Source organism: Bos javanicus, chromosome 29 (genome assembly GCF_032452875.1).
Source record: "Bos javanicus breed banteng chromosome 29, ARS-OSU_banteng_1.0, whole genome shotgun sequence".
NCBI lineage: Eukaryota > Metazoa > Chordata > Mammalia > Artiodactyla > Bovidae > Bos > Bos javanicus.
The window spans coordinates 38,366,258-38,389,483 of record NC_083896.1 but is presented as its reverse complement, the minus strand read 5'-3'; the positions used below and the strand labels follow the sequence as shown (position 1 = coordinate 38,389,483).

At 42.3% G+C, this 23,226-nt stretch overlaps 1 pseudogene; it reads left to right on the top strand.

Moving 5' to 3' along the window:
• Positions 1-246: 246 nt before the first annotated feature.
• LOC133241703 (pregnancy-associated glycoprotein 1-like) lies at positions 247-14,271 on the top strand (annotated as a pseudogene).
• Positions 14,272-23,226: the final 8,955 nt, after the last annotated feature.

The window sequence follows — 23,226 nt, the reverse complement described above, 5'->3', positions numbered from 1 at the left end:
CTTTTTGGATCATGGTCTGTGCTTGTGGGAGTGGAGTGGCCTGGGAAAGCAAGCCTGAGAGAGACACATATGAGATGATACTAAATGTTGAGAAGGACCTGGCCATGCATAAAGCTGGGAAAAAAACATTCTAGATGTGGGAAGTAGTCCCTGCTAAAGACCAAGGTAACCAAGTTTAATAAATGGCTACCCTTACACTGCTAACCTTCCTTCCATGCTTGGAACATGGCCTAAAGGTCAACCACCATGACCTCATCCCGTGCTTCAGCTGTGAGTTAGCAGCAATGAGCCATGTCAGCCTTCCCAAGAAGGGCAAACCTGGGGCTATCACAATGCTGAATATGCTCTGGACTCAGGGACGTGTCCACAAACTGGTTATCTCCAGGAGCATCAGGTGCAAGGGGCACCACCAATGCCTCTGACTATCTCGATGTACTTGTTCTCAGGAGTAGAAACTCCAAGGAACTGATAGAGCAAAGAAACAAGTAATGACTTGTTTCATCTTGCCCCATGTGATTCCCATGTCCCTTTGACCACACTGCTCTCTGCCCAAAAACTCTTTCCTCTATTCCTTCTTCAAAGGTGGCTTGTGATTAACATCAGCACCTGACTGTGAAGCCTGGTGGATGGAACTCAACTCACAATCAGCTGGGACCCAGAGATGTCCAGCCTTGTCCTGTGTTTCTGTCCTTTTTCTCCAACCAGTTTCATAAAGCAAAGTCCTGAAGAAATATAAGTGTGATTGTAACCCTCTCAAGGCCTTTGAAGCTCCAAGGTCTATTTTGAGCATCAAAGAGGGAACACATACATTTTATGCAGGCTAGTCTCAGACCCCAGCCTCGCTCACCAGGGGTTCTCTGAGGAAACATAAGACACTTATCTAAGTTACCAGAAGGCTGAGAAAGGAATGCTTCTCGCTTGAATGCAGGTGCATGTTATTCAGTCACCCAAGGTCGGTGTTGTGTGAATGAGGAGCGGGAGCTCTGGAGATTCTGAGTTGGGAGTGAGTCAGTCACCACCTGCACGACTGCCTCCTGGGGTCACTACAGCTTGGGCACCCCAACTGTACCTGGAACCCAGAAGAAACAGCCCTGAATATTGCTTTCCTGCTGCTACATGGAGGCAGGTCTGCTGATAAAATGGGAACCAGACTTGAGGGACAAAGGGAAAGGAACTTCCACTCTGGTGCTTGCAGACATCTGAGAGCTATCCAGCAGTGGATGCAATTCAGCTTTCTCTCATCTTTCCCTTCCTGGAAGTCTCCTAGACTGGGAACCAGAGTTCCTGGGTCCCAAATCTTCACTAACTTACCTGCAGCCTTAAGGTGAGTCATACACCCCAGGGTTCAGTTTCCCATCTCTTGGATGAGGGACACTGGACTTGCTCCAGAGCACTTGCTACAGACTGAAGCTCACTGCCGATCAGTGGACAAGTGGCTCAGAGGTGGGTGTTGCTGAGGAAGCTGAGGCTGCCTCTGGTGGGCAGGGGGCTGTAACTGTCTGGTGATGTTCATGGGTCCTGGCTCAGGACTGAGAGTGGTAGACCAACTGGCACACAGCTGCTGAGACACCTGTGACCTTAGAGGCCTTGCCCCTGGAACTTATCATCATTTTGGTTCTGTGGGATGAGATCTGGTAGTTATAAGTCAAAAGATACCAATGGGGAAGCTTGTAGAATCCTCAGAAGAACCCAATTAGGCTAACAAATCATCTCTTCTAAAAAACTCTGGGAACAAGATATGCCAGGACTCTTAGACAAATTTTGTAGTATTTTGAATACTATTTAAAGTAGGTCATCTTTTGGATGACCTGCCGTTTGCTCTCTGGCTTGAGATGATACCCACAGTTAGAGTGGAATCCAAGGTCTCCTTGGGGAGGCTGTCCCTCTCCCTGTGACTCATTAGCAGTGACTACAGCTCTATCCCCTCCACATCTGGAGCAGAAATTAAAGCAGGAAGAACGTGACCTCCAAGTTTAACAGGAAGACTCAGGTAGGTCTGGCCCTCAGGTAGGCACTATTTTTTTCCCAGTGCTTCTTCCTTCCCTCTTGGGTCCTGTGCAAGCTGCCCACCTCCTGGATATTGGGTTTTGAATTCCTCTTCCCTTCTCTTTCAAATATCCATGCAGTCTCTCTTGTGGCTTCCTCTCTATCCAGGCCCTATCCCTCACCTGCAGATGGCAATAAAGAAGGGAAAACCAAAGAGGGGTCTGCCCAGATCATTCTTTCTAAAAATGTCTGCATTCCTTCTCCTTCCAGACCCTGTTCTGAATCATCTAGATCTCCAACTACATGATTCAGTAGCTTAGCAGGGGAGTGGAGATGCAGATAGTGTTTGAGGTAAAGTTGTCAGGCGTGGGGGGGGGGATGGTTTTCAGATGACAAAAGAAGAGTTGGAGTAAGGAGCATGTGGTCCTCCAACCACTCACTCATTGAGGACCTGCCTGAATCTGCTATCTTGGGCCCCTCAGGGTATCACTAAGATAGAAACTTCATTCTATGAACTTATTACTATAAAATGATTTCAAACATAACAAATATAAGAAAAAAGAGGGTCATGAACCCTATATTTCATCATTTGGCATCAATAACTACAAAGCTAACCTCTTAGTCCCACAGGTAGTAATAGACCGGAGACTATGCAACATCAAGGTGGTGGACAATTGAGTTCCCAGTGAAGACATTCTTGACTTGAATCAGGCCTTTTCCTTCTTGCTGTGTTCTCATTTGTGGTGGGGGAAGGGAAAGAGAAAGAGGGAGAATAAGAGAGAAAAAGAGGGAGAGGATAATCCCATCATGAGGGACCACCATCAAAACCCCATGTCAACTTGCATACCTCCCAAAAGCACTACTTCCTAATACCATCACATTGGGAGTCAAGGGTAGACACAATCCAATACATAGGAGCTATGCAGATCTGTTTTTAAATCAAGGCAGACACCCATTTCATTCTCTCTTTTACTCCTTATTCATTTTTCCTTAAGTGTTTGAGGGATGAGATGAACATTTCACAAAATATGCATAATGAGTGTTTGGGGTAAAATGATAGGATGTAAAAAAAATGCTCTTTTGTTCCCAATAAAATTAACATCTAATATCCAGTCCACATACAAATTTCCCTGATTCTCAAAAAGGAGATGTCTTCTCACAGTTTATTGAGAGAATGTAGTCATATGTTTCACTTGGTTGTTCTCCTTTAAGACTAAATAACTGTTCCTCTTCCAATTTTAATGCCATTTATTTTTTCAGAAACTGGGGGGAAGCAGGTGAGTTGCAGGCCAGTGAGTGAGGCTTCATCTGTATTATAGCTGCTCCCCAACACTTTTTCATCATCCCCAGAAGGGACAGTCTAGCCTGTTTTCCTGAAAACTGTTTGTAGTTACATAACCTATGCATAATAGAAAGAAAAATAGCATAAATGTTGATGATTATTTTCCTTTCTCAGTGCTCAGAATGGTGAGTTGGTGCCCTAGCAGTCTATCACAGTGACAAATTAGGTGTTGCCTACTAACATTTGGACACATTCAACCAGCTTAAAATTAAATATTAAAAAACTAATATCATGATATCCAGCCCCATCCTTCACAGCAAATATAAGGAAAATTTTTCAGAGGGGCAGATGTTTTAAAATTCACAGCCTCTCTCAAATGGAACCCAAATTCCCCTCCCAGCTTGGTCTAACCGTCTGTGGGCCACCGAAGTCAGAGCCAGCCTCTATTCTTCTCAGAGGATCTTAAGGCAGTGCACCCCAACCCAGTCCTAGCCCCACTTCACATATCTATATGTGGGAAACTCTTCTCTCCCACAGATTGGGGACCTTGTAAGTACTGACCAGCCATTCGGTCTAACCTTCATGTAATCCTGGTTTGAGATGCCTTTTGATGGCATCTTGGTCTTGAACTACCCTAACATATCCTTCACTGGAGCCATCCCCATCTTGGACAAGCTGAAGAATCAAGGTGCCGTTTCTGAGCCTGTTTTTGCCTTCTACTTGAGCAAGTAAGTCTGAGATGGACAATCTCTTTCTCCAAATTACCTGTAATATGCTTTTAGTTGCAAGAAAATTATAGAAAACTTGACAAAGAAGTATCCTGAGAGATAATCTAACCCACCATAACTATGACCCCAGGGCCCTACCTGACATCACCCCCTGGCTTTTTTTTTTTTTTCCTCTCTCTAATTTTATTTTATTTTTAAACTTTACATAATTGTATTAGTTTTGCCAAATATCAAAATGAATCCGCCACAGGTATACATGTGTTCCCCATCCCGAACCCTCCTCCCTCCTCCCTCCCCATACCATCCCTCTGGGCCGTCCCAGTGCACCAGCCCCAAGCATCTAGCATCATGCATCGAACCTGGACTGGCAACTCGTTTCCTACATGATATTTTACATGTTTCATTGCCATTCTCCCAAATCTTCCCACCCTCTCCCTCTTCCACAGAGTCCATAAGACCGTTCTATACATCAGTGTCTCTTTTGCTGTCTCGTACACCAGGTTATTGTTACCATCTTTCTAAATTCCATATATATGCGTTAGTATACTGTATTTATGTTTTTCCTTCTGGCTTACTTCACTCTGTATAATAGGCTCCAGTTTCATCCACCTCATTAGAACTGATTCAAATGTATTCTTTTTAATGGCTGAGTAATACTCCATTGTGTATATGTACCACAGCTTTCTTATCCATTCATCTGCTGATGGACATCTAGGTTGCTTCCATGTCTTGGCTATTATAAACAGTGCTGCGACGAACATTGGGGTACACATGTCTCTTTCCCTTCTGGTTTTCTCAGTGTGTATGCCCAGCAGTGGGGTTGCTGGATCATAAGGCAGTTCTATTTCCAGTTTTTTAAGGAATCTCCACACTGTTCTCCATAGTGGCTGTACTAGTTTGCATTCCCACCAACAGTGTAAGAGGGTTCCCTTTTCTCCACACCCTCTCCAGCATTTATTATTTGTAGACTTTTGGATGACAGCCATTCTGACTGGTGTGAAATGGTACCTCATAGTGGTTTTGATTTGCATTTCTCTGATAATGAGTGATGTTGAGCATCTTTTCATGTGTTTGTTAGCCATCTGTATGTCTTCTTTGGAGAAATGTCTATTTAGTTCTTTGGCCCATTTTTTGATTGGGTCATTTATTTTTCTGGAGTTGAGCTGTAGGAGTTGCTTGTATATTTTTGAGATTAGTTGTTTGTCGGTTGCTTCATTTGCTATTATTTTCTCCCATTCTGAAGGCTGTCTTTTCACCTTGCTAATAGTTTCCTTTGATGTGCAGAAGCTTTTAAGGTTAATTAGGTCCCATTTGTTTATTTTTGCTTTTATTTCCAATATTCTGGGAGGTGGGTCATAGAGGATCCTGCTGTGATGTATGTCGGAGAGTGTTTTGCCTATGTTCTCCTCTAGGAGTTTTATAGTTTCTGGTCTTACGTTTAGATCTTTAATCCATTTTGAGTTTATTTTTGTGTATGGTGTTAGAAAGTGGTCCAGTTTCATTCTTTTACAAGTGGTTGACCAGATTTCCCAGCACCACTTGTTAAAGAGATTGTCTTTAATCCATTGTATATTCTTGCCTCCTTTGTCGAAGATAAGGTGTCCATATGTGCGTGGATTTATCTCTGGGCTTTCTATTTTATTCCATTGATCAATATTTCTGTCTTTGTGCCAGTACCATACTGTCTTGATAACTGTGGCTTTGTAGTAGAGCCTGAAGTCAGGTAGGTTGATTCCTCCAGTTCCATTCTTCTTTCTCAAGATCGCTTTGGCTATTCGAGGTTTTTTGTATTTCCATACAAATTGTGAAATTATTTGTTCTAGCTCTGTGAAGAATACTGTTGGTAGCTTGATAGGGATTGCGTTGAATCTATAAATTGCTTTGGGTAGTATACTCATTTTCACTATATTGATTCTTCCAATCCATGAACATGGTATATTTCTCCATCTATTAGTGTCCTCTTTGATTTCTTTCACTAGTGTTTTATAGTTTTCTATATATAGGTCTTTAGTTTCTTTAGGTAGATATATTCCTAAGTATTTTATTCTTTCCGTTGCAATGGTGAATGGAATTGTTTCCTTGATTTCTCTTTCTGTTTTCTCTTTATTAGTGTATAGGAATGCAAGGGATTTCTGTGTGTTGATTTTATATCCTGCAACTTTACTGTAGTCATTGATTATTTCTAGTAATTTTCTGGTGGACTCTTTAGGGTTTTCTATGTAGAGGATCATGTCATCTGCAAATAGTGAGAGTTTTACTTCTTCTTTTCCAATTTGGATTCCTTTTATTTCTTTTTCTGCTCTGATTGCTGTGGCCAAAACTTCCAAAACTATGTTGAATAGTAATGGTGAAAGTGGGCACCCTTGTCTTGTTCCTGACTTTAGAGGAAATGCTTTCAATTTTTCACCATTGAGGATAATGTTTGCTGTGGGTTTGTCATATATAGCTTTTATTATGTTGAGGTATGTTCCTTCTATTCCTGCTTTCTGGAGAGTTTTTATCATAAATGGATGTTGAATTTTGTCAAAGGCTTTCTCTGCATCTATTGAGATAATCATATGGTTTTTATTTTTCAATTTGTTAATGTGGTGTATTACATTGATTGATTTGCGGATATTGAAGAATCCTTGCATCCCTGGGATAAAGCCCACTTGATCATGGTGTATGATCTTTTTAATGTGTTGTTGGATTCTGATTGCTAGAATTTTGTTAAGGATTTTTGCATCTATGTTCATCAGTGATATTGGCCTGTAGTTTTCTTTTTTTGTGGCATCTTTGTCAGGTTTTGGTATTAGGGTGATGGTGGCCTCATAGAATGAGTTTGGAACTTTACCTTCCTCTGCAATTTTCTGGAAGAGTTTGAGCAGGATAGGTGTTAGCTCTTCTCTAAATTTTTGGTAGAATTCAGCTGTGAAGCCGTCTGGACCGGGGCTTTTGTTTGCTGGAAGATTTTTGATTACAGTTTCAATTTCCATGCTTGTGATGGGTCTGTTAAGATTTTCTATTTCTTCCTGGTCCAGTTTTGGAAAGTTGTACTTTTCTAAGAATTTGTCCATTTCTTCCACGTTGTCCATTTTATTGGCATATAATTGTTGATAGTAGTCTCTTATGATTCTTTGTATTTCTGTGTTGTCTGTTGTGATCTCTCCATTTTCGTTTCTAATTTTGTTGATTTGATTTTTCTCCCTTTGTTTCTTGATGAGTCTGGCTAATGGTTTGTCAATTTTATTTATCCTCTCAAAGAACCAGCTTTTGGTTTTGTTGATTTTTGCTATGGTCTCTTTTGTTTCTTTTGCATTTATTTCTGCTCTAATTTTTAAGATTTCTTTCCTTCTACTAACCCTGGGGTTCTTCATTTCTTCCTTTTCTAGTTGCTTTAGGTGTAGAGTTAGGTTATTTATTTGACTTTTTTCTTGTTTCTTGAGGTGTGCCTGTATTGCTATGAACTTTCCCCTTAGGACTGCTTTTACCGTGTCCCACAGGTTTTGGGTTGTTGTGTTTTCATTTTCATTCGTTTCTATGCAAATTTTGATTTCTTTTTTGATTTCTTCTGTGATTTGTTGGTTATTCAGCAGCGTGTTGTTCAGCCTCCATATGTTGGAATTTTTAATAGTTTTTCTCCTGTAATTGAGATCTAATCTTACTGCATTGTGGTCAGAAAAAATGCTTGGAATGATTTCTATTTTTTTGAATTTACCAAGGTTAGCTTTATGGCCCAGGATGTGATCTATCCTGGAGAAGGTTCCATGTGCGCTTGAGAAAAAGGTGAAATTCATTGTTTTGGGATGAAATGACCTATAGATATCAATTAGGTCTAACTGGTCTATTGTATCGTTTAAAGTTTGTGTTTCCTTGTTAATTTTCTGTTTAGTTGATCTATCCATAGGTGTAAGTGGGGTATTAAAGTCTCCCACTATTATTGTGTTATTGTTAATTTCTCCTTTCATACTTGTTAGCATTTGTCTTACGTACTGTGGTGCTCCCGTGTTGGGTGCATATATATTTATAATTGTTATATCTTCTTCTTGGATTGATCCTTTGATCATTATGTAGTGACCTTCTTTGTCTCTTTTCACAGCCTTTGTTTTAAAGTCTATTTTATCTGATATGAGTATTGCTACTCCTGCTTTCTTTTGGTCCCTATTTGCATGGAAAATCTTATTCCAGCCCTTCACTTTCAGTCTGTATGTGTCCCCTGTTTTGAGGTGGGTCTCTTGTAGACAACATATGTAGGGGTCTTGTTTTTGTATCCATTCAGCCAGTCTTTGTCTTTTGGTTGGGGCATTCAACCCATTTACATTTAAGGTAATTACTGATAAGTATGTTCCCGTTGCCATTTACTTTATTGTTTTGGGTTCGAGTTTATACACCGTTTTTGTGTTTCCTGTCTAGAGAATATCCATTAGTATTTGTTGGAGAGCTGGTTTGGTGGTGCTGAATTCTCTCAGCTTTTGCTTGTCTGAAAAGCTTTTGATTTCTCCTTCATACTTGAATGAGATCCTTGCTGGGTACAATAATCTGGGCTGTAGGTTATTTTCTTTCATCATTTTAAGTATGTCTTGCCATTCCCTCCTGGCTTGAAGAGTTTCTATTGAAAGATCAGCTGTTATCCTTATGGGAATTCCCTTGTGTGTTATTTGTTGTTTTTCCCTTGCTGCTTTTAATATTTGTTCTTTGTGTTTGATCTTTGTTAATTTGATTAATATGTGTCTTGGGGTGTTTCTCCTTGGGTTTATCCTGTTTGGTACTCTCTGGGTTTCTTGGACTTGGGTGATTATTTCCTTCCCCATTTTAGGGAAGTTTTCCACTATTATCTCCTCAAGTATTTTCTCATGGTCTTTCTTTTTGTCTTCTTCTTCTGGAACCCCTATGATTCGAATGTTGTAGCGTTTAATATTGTCCTGGCGGTCTCTGAGATTGTCCTCATTTCTTTTAATTCGTTTTTCTTTTATCCTCTCTGATTCATTTATTTCTACCATTCTATCTTCTAATTCACTAATCCTGTCTTCTGCCTCTGTTATTCTACTATTTGTTGCCTCCAGAGTGTTTTTAATTTCACTTATTGCATTATTCATTATATATTGACTCTTTTTTATTTCTTCTAGGTCCTTGTTAAACCTTTCTTGCATCTTCTCAATCCTTGTCTCCAGGCTATTTATCTGTGATTCCATTTTAGTTTCAAGATTTTGGATCAATTTCACTATCATTATTCGGAATTCTTTATCAGGTAGATTCCCTATCTCTTCCTCTTTTGTTTGGTTTGGTGGGCATTTATCCTGTTCCTTTATCTGCTGAGTATTCCTCTGTCTCTTCATCTTGTTTAAATTGCTGAGTTTGGGGTGTCCTTTCTGTATTCTGGCAGTTTGTGGAGTTCTCTTTATTGTGGCGTTTCCTCGCTGTGTGTGGGTTTGTACAGGTGGCTTGTCAAGGTTTCCTGGTTAGGGAAGCTTGTGTCGGTGTTCTGGTGGGTGGAGCTGTATTTCTTCTCTCTCCTTTCGAAGAGTTGGGTTGCTTTTCTGGGTGCCTGATGTCCTCTGCCGGCATTCAGAAGTTGTTTTGTGGAATTTACTCGACGTTTAAATGCTCTTTTGATGAATTTGTGTGGGAGAAAGTGTTCTCCCCGTCCTACTCCTCCGCCATCTTGGCTCCTCCCTCCTCCCCCTGGCTTTTATAAATAAAATTTTATTGGAACACAACCTTGATCCTGGTCTCAAGACCAGTAGCTTGGTCTAGAGGGATGAGTGAGGAGGAAGGCTAGTGGAAGGCAACAGGAGACAAGTTGAAGGGAAAGGCATTAGGATTTGCTTATGAATTTGATAAGGAAGGAAGGAGAAGGATGGTGGATATCTTTCCTTCCTCATTAGCATTTCACTGGAAGCCCAGGACCAGCTACCCAATTTGTAGGAGCCAGTGAAAAATGAAAGTGTGGGACACGAAAGTGTGGGACACAAAAGTGTGGGACTCCTTGTTCAAGAAATATTAGGCATTTCAAGACAGGGAAGACAGAGATTGGTCCCTTCTGAGTGTGGGGCCCTTTGGACAGTAGAGGTCACAGGCCAGCAGAGCCAACTCTGGGTGACCTGAACCCACACCCTTAGAACTCCCAGGGTTTATTTTCCTGAAAAATGACAAGGTAGACAAGGAGAAAGCCAATATGCTTCAGCATCCTGTCCTCTGAGTGTGTCTGAGCACTCATGTCCCAGGAGGTAGGGCATCTTCAGAAGATACAGTGGGTGGATCCCAGTCAGGTGACTCAGCTTCTAACCTCCTCTGTGCCACTCTTAAGCCAGTAACTGACTTCGGTCTAGATCTCAATTGCTCCTAGCCTCAGTTTCTTCATCTGTAGGTGGGGAACTTAATAGCGCCTTGATGGGTGGACAAGCACAGCTCTCAGACAGTGCTGCTGTTACTGTCCTCCAAGGAACCCCCCTCTCTTCTCTCTACACATGCAGGGCTAAAGGCAGTGTGGTGATGTTTGGTGGGGTGGATAAATCTTACTACCAGGGAGTTCTCTGGGTACCATTGATCCACGTGTGTGACTGGAATGTACACATGGACCGGAAAGCCTCTCCCTCAGAGGGTCAGCCCAAGTGATGCTCCCGCTACTGTACATGGACACAGGCAGACACACACAAATGCATTCTCAGACACCCAGTCACACAGACATATACACCACCCACAATGACAAAGAAAGACACACAGACACATGGAAACACACAAGCAGATACATATAAACATACACAGAGACACATATAAACATGCATAGCTAGTCAGACACACACAAGCCCTCACAGAGACACATACAAACACACATACAAACAAACACACAAGAACATAGATACACAAACAATCCATGGGTTCATAATCCCCAAGCCTTCTGACCAGCGCTCTGACCAGGGTCCTAAAGGGGTCCGGAGAGGTCTGTGCAGCTGGGAGAGGATTGCACCCACTGCCCTGTGAGGCATGGAGCATGGTTAGAGGACTCTACAGTGTGGTGAACAGAGGATTAGGGAGAATTTCTCCAGCCTGAACAGAGGTATAAGATGACCAACTCTCCAGGGCTACCTGGGACCAAGGAAGTTCTCAATACAGACAAATATCACTATTACAGCAGGGGAAGTCCTGAGAAAATGGGGATACTGGTTTCCTAAGGGAGCAACTACTGACCAGTGTAGAGAGATTTGCTGAAGTCTTAAGACATAAAAGCAAATAATAAAAAAGACATCCCACGTTCATAGGCACACAGTGGGGCAGGGGCTATAACAGAGAATCAGGAATGTGGGATCCAGGAGTGACCTGAAGACAAAAGGCATAATTGATAGGATTCTGTGTGATACCCTCAGACAAAAGCTGACCTGTCCTTTGGAGTTTCTGTGGGCTAGTCATGTAATTCCTGGCTAGGGTTTCAGGGTCTGAGCTGGTTGTAGGAGCAGTGCTGGCAGACACCCTCTCCCAGAGGAGCCCCTGTCTCCCACCACTATGAGAATCTGCTGCCCTCATGAATCTCCATCTTCATTCTGCATTTGACCCTTTATTTGTTCCCCACCAGATATAGCTATCTGGGTGTTTCTCCTTCATTATTCTCACCGTCTTCATTCACTCACTAAACAAACAAGCCTTGGTCATCCACTGTGTGCCAGGCACTTTAAGGAGGCAATGAGGTAAAACTTGCCCTCCCATATAAGAAGGCAGATGCACAGGAAACGAGACACACACATAGTGAATTGTGACTTTGGTACATGCTAGACATGAGGAAGTGTCTACAGAGACTATCAAGGAAGGAGACTGATAAACACCAGGAGAAAGACTTCCCTGAAACCATGACAATTAAGCTGGAATCTGGAAGATGAGAAGACATTTGCTAATAAAAGGGAAGGGGGCTCCTCTAAGAAGGAAGACCAGCTTGTGTCAAGGTTCAAAAGAGCCTGGTGTATTCAAGTACTGCATTCAAGAATGTCAAGGAAGGTACAATGTCGGGAGCAAAGGAAAAGAGTGCAAGAGACAAAGGGCTGTTTAGGAGACAGTCGTGAAGAGGGCAGCTCTGGGGAGATTCAGAGTGACCTTGATGCCTACTTTGTCACACTGTCTCTCAGCCTCTCCATGAGAAGAAAGGTTATTGCTTGTTCTGGTGGATGTGAGGCCCTTGTGGACACTAGGACATCACTGATCCTTGGCCCAAGAAGACTGATCAATAACATCCAGAAGCTCATCGGCGCCACGCCACGGGATTCCAAGGTGAAGGGTCATGCCCCAGGGTCACTCCCAATCTCCACACAAGAGAAGGATCTCTAGGGCCAACCTCTCTCCCTCTGTCTCTAACAGCACTAAATTTCATGTTTTGCGGTCAATACCCTGCCCTCTATCATCTTCACCATCAATGGTATCAACTACCTAGTCCCAGCTCAAGCCTACATCCTCAAGGTGAGGGGAGAAGCCTGAGGGGTGGTTCTTAAATAGGAACTTGAAATAACCCTTGACCTGCTGCTGGGAGAATGCCGCCCTCTGCAGACCATCTTGCACTATTGCAGATGCTGCTGAGCTCTGTGGCTGGGCCAGAGCCTCCCACAACATAAACCACTTGAGAGTACAGCTCTGTCTGGGACACTGATCATCCTGAAATATATGTGGAGACACCACGCCATGCTGGCATGAGGGAGTCACAAGGAGAGGGGATCACTCAGGTCCTCATTGTTCAAAGAGCTTCAGTTCAATCTGAACCCTCAGATGGATGCACACAGAAAGTCAGCTCTAGCAGTCCTTGAAATAAGTCATGTGACAAGGAGAATGGCTGGGGACAGTCACACTGTGCTGTCCCACCATAGGGATTAACATTCTCCCTTCCCTTCTCACAGTTTTCCTGGTTTGGATGATAAATTACATGGTCAGCCTAGTTCTTGGATGCATCTTCCCCTTGCTCTGGCCGGGTGCCCCCTTTGTGAGTCAGGCTACCTGACCCCTCTGTGGGGAGGCTGGATGCTAATGTGAATAAAGTGTGCACAGTGACTGCTCAGCCCTGGCACAGGGTGGAGGCTTCATGTCAGCTCCCTAGGGCAGTTTAGAGCTGGCTGATGGGCTCAAAGAAGGCTTTGAGGAAGGGAGGGAATTTCAGGAATTCTAAAACTGTAAACTCATGGAACCATATGGAGGGTTGCTTGGTTCTAGGCAAAACTGCACTGGAATCCATGCAAATGGCATCCCAAGGTGCTCTGCATTGGGGCCCTGGGGACTTACTCGGGTTGATGAGGGCTGCAGACTGACTCGTGGGGATAAGGAACCAGAGTACGTTACTCACCCAAGCCTTGAGTGTCCAAAGAGGGTAGTACGGGCTGAAAAAGGCTTCCCAGAGTTGCTAAGTTAAGTCTTCAAAATGTGTTGTGGGCACTGCTCTATTTAAGATGGATAACCAACAACTAGTTACTGTGTAGCTTAAGGGGTACTCGGCTTAATTATATGACAACCTGGATGGGAGGGATATTTTTGGGACCAGGATACATGGATACATATGGTTGAGTCCATTTACTGTCCACCTTAAACTCAGAATATTGTTAATCAGCTATACTCCAATACAAAATAAAAGTTTTTTTAATAAAATATGATTTGTGGGGATGAAGGAGGAGAACCAGCATTCTCTGAAGAGAAAACAAGGAGCAGGAGTCAGCAGGAAAGAAACAGGGAGATAGGAGAACTATGGATATTCTTTTTCTTTTCTAAAAATTTTATTGAAGTGTGGCTAATCTTCAGTATTGCATTTAGTTCTGCTGCACAGCAATGTGACTCAGTTATACACATACAGAAATATATATTCTTTTTCTTATTCTTTTTCATGTGGTTTATGACTGGATAGTTAATATACTTCCTTATGCTCTACAGTAGGACTTTGATGTTTATCATTCCTCTGTATCCCCAACTCCCAGTCCTCCGCTCCCCCACATGCTTCCTCATGGCAAACTCATATCTTGGCCATTTTTGGTTATGGATGAACTCTCATATCCCCTGCTAATGAGAAAATCCCTTGATACTTACCAAAAGAGGGAAATAAAACCAAGAATTATGCTGGGTCTAGATATTTGTGGGAGTCGCATGTAAGGGCTCAGGCTGACTGGTGTGTGTCTCTGACTCCCCCAGGATTCTAGAGGCCACTGCTATATAACCTTTATAGAGAACACAGTGAGGACATCTAGAGAGACCTGGATCCTGGGTAATGTCTTCCTAAGGCTGTATTTCTCAGTCTTTGATCAAGGAAATGACAGGATTGGCCTGGCACAGGCAGTATAAATGCTTGGAGTGGTTCAGGAATTAGTAAGGCTGCTCCAAGCAAACACTAAATCACACTTGGGTACTCCTGCCAGGATGCTGGTGAACCGTATTTGGTGGTCTGCACACAATTCTAAGTAAAGAATAAAGTGTTTCACTCATAATGGTACTTAAATAAACAGGTGCCTCTGTTTGTGTCTGGGAGATGTACAATGATCAGAAAGGATCTAGAACAAAGTCTGAATCACAGTTGAGAGGACCCCATCTCCACCTGGCTTCAAGGAAAGGGGAGATTCACTGAAATGATTCTGGGAATCCAGGACACAAGACTCAGAGCAAATACAAAGATATCAGTGACTGGACCCAAGAAATCAGAATGCATCAGTTCTCTATTTTACACCCTCACTCTTTCATTCCCTCTTCTTTGATGGTCTTACCCTGACAACTTTATTCCTTAAGGCCACTACACCTAGTGAGGGAGTCCAAGCTACCTGCCCTAGGGTTTTATATCCTGAAGGCATTTCCAATAAGGAAAGAAAAGATTGAAGACATCAGAGTTCAAGGGTGTTCCCTGAATGACCCACCTCAGATCTCGTGTGCAGTCCTAACTCAGCCATTCTGGCAGGGCCACGGGGTCCTATGATTGAATTTACATGGTCTTCTGGCCCTGACCCAGCAGCACACATGATTGTCAATTTCCTCCAGAATTACATGACTGAAGCTGGGGAGAGGCAGCCCCAAAAAGAGCGACTGAGAGATAGTCTAAGCCATGGAAGAGTTTGTGATGACCCACCAACTCCACCACCTCCTCATTCAGAGGAACTATAGATCAGATCAGATTAGATCAGTTGCTCAGTCATGTCTGACTCTTTGCGACCCCATGAATCGCAGCACGCCAGGCCTCCCTGTCCAACACCAACTCCCAGAGTTCACTGAGACTCACGTCCATCAAGTCAGTGATGTCGTAAGGGGTAATGAAATAAACTCTCTTCATCCCATCTCAGATGAACTTATCACTGGGCTTCTCTTCCAGGAGAGTTTGGGTGAGGTACTTCATGGAGAGCTGGTTCCCTTTTGTTCTCACACCCAGTCACAGGCTCTCTGCCACATATGCCTGCTCTGTCCTTTCCAGTCCTACTTGGTAAGTGGTGGCCCCAGTGGGTCACTGAGCCATCCCCCTCCTCCAGGGACCAAAATGTCCCTTCCTTGGCCTCCAATGCTGCTGGGGAGAATGCAACACATGTATTGGTAGACCCAGGGTACACAGAGCTTTCAGCCTTTCTGAGCTTCTCCATGGCTGGGGCTACAAACTGTTTGCTTGGAGCTGCCATGGTTAGGCACTTTTGCAGTGGAAGGATCCATTCTTTCCACCAGGAAGCCCTCAGTACATGCCTTAGCTGAGACAACAGGGATCAGAGGTTGATTTCCTTTCAGATTGACTGGTTTGATCTCCTTGTTGTATAAGGAACTCTCAAGAATCTTCTCAAGCACCACAGTTTAAAAGCTCAATTCTTTGGTATTCACCATTTCTTATGGTACAGATCGCACATCCGTACCTGATTATTGGAAAAAGCATAGCTTTGACTCTACAGAGCTCTGCAGCAAAGTGAGTCTCTGCTTTTTAATACACTGTGCAGGCTTTTCATAGCCTTTCTTCCTTCCAAGGAGCAAGTGTCTTTTAATTTTGTGGCTGCAGTCAAGGTCCATAGTGATTTTGGAGTCCAAGAAAATAAAATCTGTCACTGTTTCCACTTTTACATCATCTGTATGCCATGAAGTGGTGGGACTGGATGCTATGAATGTTGAGTACCTTTTTGTGAATAGTTTTTTGAATGTTGAGTTTAAGCTAGTTTTTTCATCTTCTCTCCTCATCTAGAGGCTCTTTAGTTTTTCTTTGCTTTCTGCTATTAGGGTAGTGTCATTTTCATATATGTGGATGTTGATACTTCTCCCAGCGATCTTGATTCCAGCTTGGGATTTATCCAGACCAGCATATTGAATGAAGTATCCTACATATAAGTTAAATAATCAGAGTGACAATGTATACCTTGTCATGCTCCTTTCCCAATTTTAAATCTTTCGGTTGTTCCGTGTCTGTTCTAACTGCTGCTTTTTGACCTACATACAGACATGTTTGGAGAAAGATAAGGTGATCTGGTACTCCCATTTCTTTAAGAATTTTCCACAGTTTGTTGTGGTCCACACAGTGAAAGGCTTTAGCATAGTCAGTGAAGCAGATGTAAATGTTCTTTCTGGGATTCCCTTGCTTTCTCTATGATCCAGTGTTTGTTGGCAGTTTGATCTCTGGTTTCTCAAACCAGCTTGTATACCTAGAAGTTGTCAGTTCATGTACTGTTGAAACTTAGCTTGAAGAATATTGAGCATTACCTTGCTAGCAAGTGAGATGAGCACAATGGCATGATAGGTTGAACATTATTTGGCTTTGCCTTTCTTTTGCATTGGAATGAAAACTGACCTTTTCCAGCACTGTGGCCACTGATGACCTTTCCAAATTTGCTGACATATTGAATACAGCATATTTACAGCCTCATTCGTTAGGAATTTTAAACAGCTCAGCTGGAATTTCATCACCTTCCCTAGCTTTTCTTGTAGTGATGCTTCCTAAAGTCCACTTGACTTCATACTCCAGTATCTGGCTTTATGTGAGTGACCCCAGCATCATCCCTATCCCGGTCATTATGACCATTTTTGTATAGTTCTTCTCTGCATTCTTGCCACCTCTTCTTAATCTCGCTTCTGTTAGGTCTTTGACTTTTCTGTCCTTTATTGTGCCAATCTTTGCATGAAGTGTTCCTCTGGTATCTCCACTTTTCTTGAAGAGATCTGTACTCTACAATTCTATTGTTCTCCTTTAATTCTTGCACTATTCACTTATGAAGACTTTCTTATCTCTCCTTGCTATTCTCTGGAAGTCTGCATGCCATTGGGTATATCTTTTCCTTTCTCCTTTGCCTTTCACTTCTCTTATGTTCTCAGCTATTTTTAAGGCCTCCTCAGGCAACCACTTTGCCTTTTCACATTTGTTTTTCTTGAGGATGGTTTTGATGACCACCTCCCATACCATGTTACAAACCTGCATCCATCGTTCTTCAGGCTAACAGACCTAATTCCTTGAATCTATTTTTCATCTCCACTATATAATCATAAGGGATTTTATTTAGGTCATAGCTGAATGTTCTAGTGGTTTTCCTTACTCTCTTCAATTTAAACGTGAATATCATTTGCTTCTGCCTAAGCATTGCTTCCAGATCACCACCCACCACTCCCAGTGGGTGTGGAGCAAAAACACACAATTTGAGGACTGTTACCCTGGGTTTGTGCTTGGCTTTTCACATGCTTAGCTGTGTGTGCTTGATCAAGTCTCTTAACCTCAGTTTTCTCATCTGGAAAATGGGCACCATGATCATAATTCCACCTTCTAGATTGCATGTGTGCCTGCAAAGAGCAAGTGGTCCTGAGAGGGCTTTCTGGGTTCCTGAGTCTGGAACAAATATGAATTATTCTGCCACTTGGGGAGAAGGAAATCTTCTGTTTAGAGGTTATGGCTGCCATCCCCAAGGGTAAATATTGATTCAAGCCAAATGACATTTATTTCTGAACCCTGACCCAGAACTCTGACTGAGCCGATGCTTCTGTTTTCTGGGCTCACAAAAGAGCTAATGATTACTGTCTCAGATTACTCCCTTCCTCAGCCTTACCAGTCAGCCTTTCCTTGTCAACTGCTTCTCTCCTGAAATCACACTGCAAGGAAAGTCGTAAAGGCTCTTGGTCTCTTTTCAGTTTCCCACATCTCCAGCATAACAACAAGTAGCTGTTATGGCTACTTGTCATAGCAACAACTATGGCAACTTGTACAGTCCAATCTCAGCCTGTTAAATGAATCATTCCCCATTTGGCCCCTCATGTTTAAATTACCTATAGTTGCCTTAGTAATCATGCTATGCTTGCTGTTTAATGTCAAAATATGTGTGGATCTGATCTACATTTCTTTCCCAAGCATAATTCCAACCATGCAATTAAGTAACCAAACATTTAGTCATCTAACTACCCACAGGAATTGACAAAAGCAAGCCACCCATCATGCATTTCTTGCTTGCCCCAAAACACCATTTAACTGATCTGCTGAAACAACGTGATACATTGGCATGTACACTCCAGAAGGGACACTTTTTCAATAGATTTGTTTTCCACCTAGTGAAGAATGTCTACCATAAGCCTGGCCCTCCAGCAGCTGGTCACCTAATTTTTGCAGACTCAGCCCACTCCAGATTCCTTACACATCCCTCAGTAAAATCAAGAGAACAGACTCAGTCAAAGTTCTCACTCCTGCAGAAAGCAGCTTTGTTTTTGGGGTTTTTTTTTTAGAAAACAATATTTGGTAACACATTCAAAATCGTGTGCTCCTTGCCTTGGATTCAAGCACCTGCACCAGAGGTTGGGAAGTCTCCCCTTCCATCTAAATCTTTCACCACTCCCACCAGGGCCACAGGCTTGACTGGACCCCAAAGACATCTGCCTGCTCCCTGATGTCCTCTGTACATTAGTTCAGTTCAGTCTCTCAGTCACATCCAACTCTTTGCTATATCATGGGGTGCAGAATGCCAGGTTTCCCTGTCCATCACCAACTCCCAGGGCTTGCTCAGACTCATGTTCATCAGGTCGATGATGCCACCAACAATTTCATATTCTGTCTTCCCCTTTGCCTTCTGCCTTTAATCTTTCCCTGCATCAGGGTCTTTGCTACCGAGTCAGTTCTTTGCATCAATTGGCCAAATTATTGAAGGTTCAGCTTCAGCCTCAGTCCTTCCAGTGAATATTCAGGACTTATTCCTTTAGCATGGACTGGTTGAATCTCCTTGCAGTCCATGGGACTCTCAAGAGTCTTGTCCAACACCATAGTTTAAAAGCATCAATTCTTTGGTAGTCAGCTTCCGTTATGGTCCAACTCTCACATCCACACACGATTTCTGGTAAAACCATAGCTTTGACTATACAGACCTTTGCTGGTAAAGTAATGTCTTTGCTTTTTAGTATGCTGTCGGGTTTTTCATAGCTTTTCTTCCAAGGAGCAAGCATTTTTTTTTTTTCCCCACAACTGTGGTCACTATCTATAGTGATTTTGGAGCCCAGGAAAATAAAGCCTGTCACTGTTTTCATTGTTTTTTTCCAGGTATTTGCCATGAAATGATGGAACTGGATGCCATGATCTTCATTTTTTGATCTGTACATACCACATCAAGACCATACCAAAGAAATAGAAATGCAAAAAGGCAAAATGGTTGCCTGAGGAGGCCTTAAAAATAACTTAGAAAGGAAGAGAAGCAAAAGGAAAAGGAGAAAAGAAATACATACCCATCTGAATGCAGAGTTCCAAAGAATAACAAGAAGAGATTTTAAAATAGCCTTCCTAAGTGATCAGTGCAAAGAAATAGAGGAAAACATTAGAATGGTAAAGACCAGAGATCTGTTCAAGAAAATTAGAGATATGGAGGGAATTTTTCAGGCAAAGATGGGCACAAAAAAAGGGAGATATGGGATGGACCTAACAGAAGCAGAATACATTAAGAAGAGATTGAAGAATACATAGAAGAACTGCACACACACAAAAATATTAATGACCCAGATAACCACAATGGTGTGATCACTCACCTAGTAGTAGACAATCCTGAAATGCAAAGTCAAATGTTCTTCAGAAGCATCACTAAGAGCAAATCTAGTGGGTGTGATTGCTTTGCAGTACAACTATATCAGATCCTAAAAGATGATGCTGTTAAAGTGCTGCACTCAGTTCAGTTCAGTCACTCAGTCGTGTCCGACTCTTTGCCACCCCATGAATAGCAGCACGCCAGGCCTCCCTGTCCATCACAAACTCCCGGAATTCACTCAGACTCATGTCCATCGAGTAAGTGATGTCATCCTGCCATCTCATCCTCTGTCATCCCCTTCTCCTCCTGCCCCCAATCCCTCCCAGCATGAGTCTTTTCCAATGAGTCAACTCTTTGCATGAGGTGGCCAAAGTACTGGAGTTTCAGCTTTAGCATCATTCCATCCAAAGAAATCCCAGGGCTGATCTCCTTCAGAATGGACCGGTTGGATCTCCTTGCAGTCCAAGGGACTCTCAAGAGTCTTCTCCAACACCACAGTTCAAAAGCATCAATTCTTTGGCACTCAGCCTTCTTCACAGTCCAACTCTCACAGGAAAAACCATAGCCTTGACTAGACTGACCTTTGTTGGCAAAGTAATGTCTCTGCTTTTGAATATGCTATCTAGGTTGGTCATAACTTTCCTTCCAAGGAGTAAGCGTCTTTTAATTTCATGGCTGCAGTCACCATCAGCAGTGATTTTGGAGCCCCAAAAAATAAAGTCTGACCCTGTTTCCACTGTTTCCCCATCTATTTCCCATGAAGTGATGGGACCGGATGCCATGATCTTCGTTTTCTGAATGTTGAGCTTTAAGCCAACTTTTTCACTCTCCTCTTTCACTTTCATCAAGAGGCTTTTTAGTTCCTCTTCACTTTCTGCCATAAGGGTGTTGTCATCTGCATATCTGAGGTTATTGATATTTCTCCTGGCAATCTTGATTCCAGCTTGTGCTTCTTCCAGTCCAGCATTTCTCATGATGTACTCTGCATATAAGTTAAATAAGCAGGGTGACAACATACAGCCTTGACGTACTCCTTTTCCTATTTGGAACCAGTCTGTTGTTCCATGTCCACTTCTAACTATTGCTTCCTGACCTGCATACAGATTTCTCAAGAGGCAGGTCAGGTGGTCTGGTATTCCCATCTCTTTCAGAATTTTTCACGGTTTATTGTGATCCACACAGTCACAGTGTGTGCTGCACTCAATATACCATCAAATGTGGAAAACTCAGCAGTGGCCACAGGACTGGAAAGGTCGTTTTCCTTGCAATCCCCAAGAAAAGTGATTTCAAAAAATGTTCAACTACCAAACAGTTGCACTCATCTCACATGCTACCAAAGTAATTTCTCCAAGTAAGTCTTGAACAGTACATGAACTGTGAAATTCCATATATTCAAGCTGGATTGAGAAAAGGCAGAGGAACCAGAGATCAAATTGTTAACATTCATTGGATAATAGAAAAAACAAAAGGATTCTACAAAAACACCTACTTCTGCTTTATTGACCATGCAAAAGCCTTTGACTATGTGGATCACAACAAACTGTGGAAAACTTACAGAGATGGGAATACCAGACCATCTTACCTGCCTTCTGAGAAATCTGTATGTAGGTCAAGAAGCAACATGTAGAACTGAACATGGAACAACAAAGTGATTCCAATTCGGGAAAGGAGTATGTATGTAAAGGCTGTATATTGTCACCTCGCTTATTTAACTTATATGCAGAGTACATCATGTGAAATGTCCAAATGGATGAAGCACAAGCTGGAATCAAGATTTCTGGGAGAAATATCAGTAGCTTCAGATATACAGAAGACACCACCCTCATGGCAGAAATTGAAGAGGAACTAAAGAGCCTCTTGATGAAAGTGAAATAAGAGAGTGAAACATCTGGTTTAAACTTCACATTCAGAAAATGAAGATCATGGCATTTGGTCCCATCACTTCATGGCAAATAGATGGGGAAACAATGGAAACAGCGAGAGACTTTATTTTTAGGGGCTCCAAAATCAAGGCAGATGATGACTGTAGTCATGAAATTAAAAGATGCTTGCTCCTTTGAAGAAAAACTATGACAAAACTATACAAATTGTTTTAAAGTAGAGACATTACTTTGCTGAAAAAGTTCAGTATAATCAAAGCTATGATTTTTCCAGTTGTCATGTATGGATGTGACAGTTGCACCATAAAGAATGGTGAGCAATGAAGAATTGATGGTTTTGAACTGTGGTGTTGGACAAGACTCTTGAGAATCCCTTTGACTGGAAAGAGATCAACCCAGTCATCCTAAAGGAAATCAATCCTGAATATTCATTGGAAGCACTGATGCTGAAATTGAACCTCCAATACTTTGGCCAACTGATGTGAAGAACTGACTCATTAGAAAAGACCCTGTTACTGGGCAACATTGAAGGCAGGAGGAGAGAGGATGACAGAGGATGAGATGGTTGGATAGAATCACCAACTCGATGGACATGAGTTTGCCCAAGCTACAGGAGTTGGTGAAGAACAGCAAACCCTGGCGTGCTGCAGTCCACAGGGTTGCAAAGAGTCGGACATGACTGAGTGACTGAACTGAACTGAACATACCACATAGCAAACACTATTTGGAATGGACATGTTTCTCCAGCAAGACTGGGGCTCCTTAAAGCCCCAACACATATCCCCAATCAAGTTTGCACCCATCACAGAAGTCAGTGCCTAGCATTCACAAGGCATTCAGTGAGTTCTGATTGCAGGGGGACCTCCATTTTAGTTGACATAAAGGAGTAAAGGACACATTTATCCTCCTGTCTCAAATAACTTCAAAGTAGAAAAGACAAATGAAAGAGCATTGTTTTACATCAAACATCTGGCAGCATAGAATGGATTCCTGAGGCGGGGAGCAAGCAAGCAGAGTTCTACAATTGCCCCAACTCTAGAAATAGTTTCCAACACATATATGGAAGATGTACCTAGGTGGAGACAAACGGTCCCCCCAAGAAGAGAGATTTATGACTCTATATAGTTAGAGTTCAGAGGAGAAAGCTACATACAGAGAACTGAAAGAAGGTACAGGTGATACCCCACCAGTTTTCTGCAGAGAGTTGATAGTATTGGTCTGAATTATAGGGAACAATCCTTGAGTCTCAAATTGCACCAAGTCTAATTGTGTCCCCACCCACCAGTGTGTAAATTACTCATTTACATGCTGAGTAAATATAAATAAATAAATAAATATAAATAAATAAAATAAATATAAATTTATTTATTTTAATTGGAGGCTAATTACTACAATATTGCATTGGTTTGCCATACACTGACATGAATCCA